The sequence below is a fragment of the Dermacentor variabilis genome, chromosome 11, assembly GCF_050947875.1.
Source record: "Dermacentor variabilis isolate Ectoservices chromosome 11, ASM5094787v1, whole genome shotgun sequence".
Lineage (NCBI taxonomy): Eukaryota > Metazoa > Arthropoda > Arachnida > Ixodida > Ixodidae > Dermacentor > Dermacentor variabilis.
The window spans coordinates 100,559,537-100,564,247 of record NC_134578.1 but is presented as its reverse complement, the minus strand read 5'-3'; positions in this window follow the sequence as shown (position 1 = coordinate 100,564,247).

Below are 4,711 nucleotides of genomic sequence, written 5' to 3'. Positions count from 1 at the left end.
GTATTTACAATATTACGAATAAAATTATTCATCATGAAAACGTCAGAACGTTAGCTTGAAATTATAAAATAAGAGTTAGCAGCTAATAGTGGAAGAAGTGGTGCAGAAGTTTATTAGGAGACAATGAAACCACCCCGAACTATTTTGAAGCAATCTCATTCAGCTTCTCATCAAGAGAACGTTGCTATGCAAGCATCACCTACAGAATTGCTATTGCCGAAAGCCCTTCTTCGTATTGCTAAAGGAATGCGGAGAACTTGTGTGTATTATTTACCCTCAAGATACCCATTTCAGAACAAAAAAAACGACCATGTTTGTTTCGACATGACGAAATTTTGTTATGGGCCCAGCGGTCCCAATCATTGCACCAAGGCACTTCCAATCAATCTATCAATCAATCTGTTTCATTCTGTCTTATTCCTGCATATTTAACACTCTATCATCATATAGGCAGGGCAGCACAACCGTTTTCTTGGTTCTAGCATGGACCTGATCGTGCGCTAACAAGGGACGACAAGAGTCCTAAGATGTTTACAGATGTTACAATAAGCCCACTGGTTTGGGGGCAAATTGATTCATGATGTAATGTCAAACGAAGAGAGCAAATTAGAGATAGGCCAGACTGTAGAGGATAAAACATTACTAACTTTCTGGTGCAGGAACAGGTGATAGGTGATTCATAGTCTGCACATCTGCGAACACAAACCTCATCGGGCGGACTCAAAATACAAGAAAATCGAGAAACTGAGGTGCTCAATATCTGATCAGTTTACTGTTTAGAGCAACCTAGCTTCTCACATTAAGTTGAAAGATATGTCATTAGCGTAATCAGAGTTGCTTAATGATGAAAATGCCTCCGATAGCTAACGCGTCACAATTGTGTTTACTGATATGTTTTATTCGCGATAGGACAGCACACACTGGGAGCTTTCGAATAAGTGGGCAGTAGCTCATTTGCCTTGTTGTTTCGCAAGCTGGCAGGTTATAGGACATAGCCGTTCAGGCACCTACCAGTCATCACGTCCATCGTTAACAAAAAAAAGCAATTACACGTTCTTGAAAAGGAACCACATCGTAAAGTCTGAAATTTGTACAAGGGCAGGACTGCTCTCAAATTGTGCTCCTGAAAGGCAGTTTCCATCGAAGTGAGCTGAGGAATGTTTGCAGGTTGAACTATCTTCTGCAAAAAAGTAACATTCTGGTTAGGTTTTGCTTTGTTTTAAGTAATCGTGATTAGCATGAAGTAATTGAGACACGATGGAAATAGCATGTAAGACAATTGAAGCTTTACCATGGATCTGAGTAAGTGTTGACATTTTGATCAGGCTGCGCAAGAATATGACAGTTTTTTTGCTGACCTCTTCCAAGTTTGAGTAAACACTAAGGAGACCGCAAAACGTTAGACCATGTACGTTACAATCATTTACCATAGTTTTGTTCTCACAAGACCTTAAATAATGATTTAGCAGTCAAGCTTCTTAATTTTTTGAACGATATAGTATAGCTTTTGCTCTATATAATTATGCCTAAATTTCTTACAGCCGCACCAACTGGAAAGATTTACCAGTGCTTCGTTACATTTGAATGCCAAATGATTTACATAGAGCCCGGAAAATACTGGTGGTGCCGCTTCCGGTGGCAGTTGCGAGCCTGTTGCTCGCTTTTCTTTTTCTATCAAATGTATATATGTCTTCAAAACAATTATTAATAACAATAATATAAATTTTTCTGTTGTATTATTATTTACGATGCAATTCATATTAACAAGAAATAGACCACCCAAGTGCTCCGTATGTCTGTACCTCTTGATACAGGAAGAATAACTACTGATAACCTTTCAAATATACATAATGCTGGAGGTTGTTTACGTATGTTTTTGACAGATCTAAAGACTTGACGCGAACACTGAACACGAACGATTTGTGACGAAAAATGCTATTGCTGAGGATGCCGAAAGCCTTTGAAAAAATCAATAAACTGTCGCAGCATGTAAAACTACTTATCCGCGCCATGTATATTGTTTCCTTGAAGTTCCCTTTCGAAAGTCAAGTTGCGTAACTGACAAGTTGTGTTCGCCAAATAGAAGAGTGGTATCGTCACAAATTCCGGTACACTTAAGACAGAGAGGTGTTCCACGCATGGGGATGCATTTAAATTTAAAAATCAAAAATATGCAACACCCCCTCCCAACCCTAAGATAAAGAAACCTACACAGGCGTCCAAAACACCTAATTATAACTACAATATAAACAGTCCTACTCGTAAACTAAGTCCTAACACTTGCGGTGTCGTGGCCCACTTGTGGCGGTCTCGGGACAATCACCAACTTGGCAGAAGATGGGTTAACTGGTCAGGTAGCTGACATGTAACTGGACGGAGCCTGGGGAGAATATAGCCGCCGTAGCACAGGACCGTGCTAGGTGCTTAGGTGGCCGACGTTGCCGACGACGGGGATCGGTGAGTGATGAGTTGTTGAAGCATGGACGTGCCTCCGTGGCAAGGGCTAGGCCGGAACTGCAACAGGCACCCATTCGGGTAACGCGACGCACCGTTGCAGCAGTCTAGGGAGACTGAGGCACATTGCTTTGCCCGTATGCCCCTTTACGGGCCAGGTATTCCCAGTCTCTCGGGTAGCAGCTAGACACGCGTCCGACCTTGCTGCAACGTCAGTGCGTTCCCTCCTTCTTCTCCCTCTTGATTCTGTTTTTGCTTTTATTCCGCCTCTCCATTTTGAGTTCCAGTTTACCTTTTCTCGAGGGTCAGTTCTTTTTTGTCGCGCTCTTCGCTATATTATATCCGCGCACGAAGTGAAGACAGTCACACCAGAAGATATTATTTCCTGAAAATGTTTTTTTAAGAACGGGCAGCAATCACATTGGCCCGTGCTGGTTTATGGTTTGGAGCGTATCTCATCTTGAAGGCATTGCAGAAACCCTCCCGTTCTTCGTTGTAGGAAAGGTGCCACAATCTGGCTCAAGGTTAACTTATGTGCTTTTGCACAAAATCAAATGATGCGACGGGGTATTTCACCGGCTTTATTTGCACGCAATTTGCAATCAATGCCTTGCCATTGTGGACGCTCAAGGAAGTTCTGAACACTTTCTGTATATCTATTGATGGCAAAAAGATAATGTCAGTAATGGTGTTTCCAAGAATTGCCTACGTGATGCGTCATAACGCTTTGTTTAACAGTCACAAATGCCGGTCCTCAGACAGTATTCATTTTCATGTCCCGCCACGTTTGTGTCAGTAACGTGGTGGCCACTAACCATAATAGTTTTTGGAGTAAAGCGTTTCTTGCGGCGAATGGACATGTTGGATACTTTCCATGCAGGGCAGGAGTAATGTTTCAAAATTTGAAAAATAATAAGCGATTCTCGGACACCTGAATTCGCTGTTCAGTTTGTTTCGCAGCTCCTTAAATTCTTTCAGCTGCGACAAACATCGCATGGGCCGGAATACATGACACATCTTATTTTAGCTTCAAAATACTCAGGCGGATGCGCGTGACCTACTGCTCTCTCATCTTTTTAGACTGCTCGGGTGCCTTGAGTGGACAATGCTCGTTGTGAACCAGAAGAAAGGTTCAAAAGTTCTGTAGTACGGCTCATTTACGAGTACAGTGTGACCTAGCACAACTGTTTATTTCCTGCTTGCACAACTTCGAAACTGCTTCAGACAGGCATTGCACTACCAGCGGCTCCACCCAGCACGTATTATCACTTCTATGTTTATCAAATGCAGCAAATAAAAAATGGGTGTGTTAAGCTGCTAATGAGGCGCCCGGATGAAATATAGCCGTCTGAACATTCGTGGTTACCAAGTCAAGAGCTAACACGGTGGCAAGTGTCACGCCAGTTACGGTCCTAAATAAAATATTTTAACTACTGCAGCCAACATTTAATTTGACATCGAGCATCACAGAACTGCCTCGGTTGTGTCACTTGTACGAGAACAAAATGCAACGACGCCAACTAAGCATATTGGAAACTATATTGACAAAGAAATATATATTTACTCATGTTAACATGCAGGGCAACATGCATTCAAGTGTATAAAATAACTGTGGCACCAAATACGAAGATAAGGGCACGTGACATTGCGAATTTTTTTATTAATTCTGCAGTTTTGCGTGCCAAATTCACGATATAATTATGAAGCACACCATGGTCGCCGACACCGGAAGTCAGAACCATTGGGGATCTTTAACACGCCCCAGACTAGGGTACACGGACATTTTTGAATTTCGCTCACATCGAAAGGCAGTCGCGACGCGATTTGATCCTCCGGCCTCGTGATTAGCAGTGCCAAAACCTTGGCCGCTATATCACCACTGCGGGTGTGGCTCATTTGTGATAATACATCTTCAAATGCTGTGTTCTCTGAAGTAAGAGCTGCCACTATTACACGTAAGAACTGATGTCGCAGTCAGGCTAGTGAGCGATCTGAATCATGGCAGTGAGGTATCTTTTCCCTCACGAAATTCTCGCAAATGAACATTCACATGTATTTTCACTTGTGATCATGGCTGCGCTTGATTGCCGTTTGGAAAAATTGCGGCGGTACCCCCCTCGCAATACATATACACGGTAATGCAATTAGCAATGAAGCAATTTGTGACACCCCTCATTTACACCGCAGAAATACTTAATGTATGAGCCGTGTATGCTGCTGGACGGAGACTTTTTTGCACTTTGAGTTCCCGCTGATT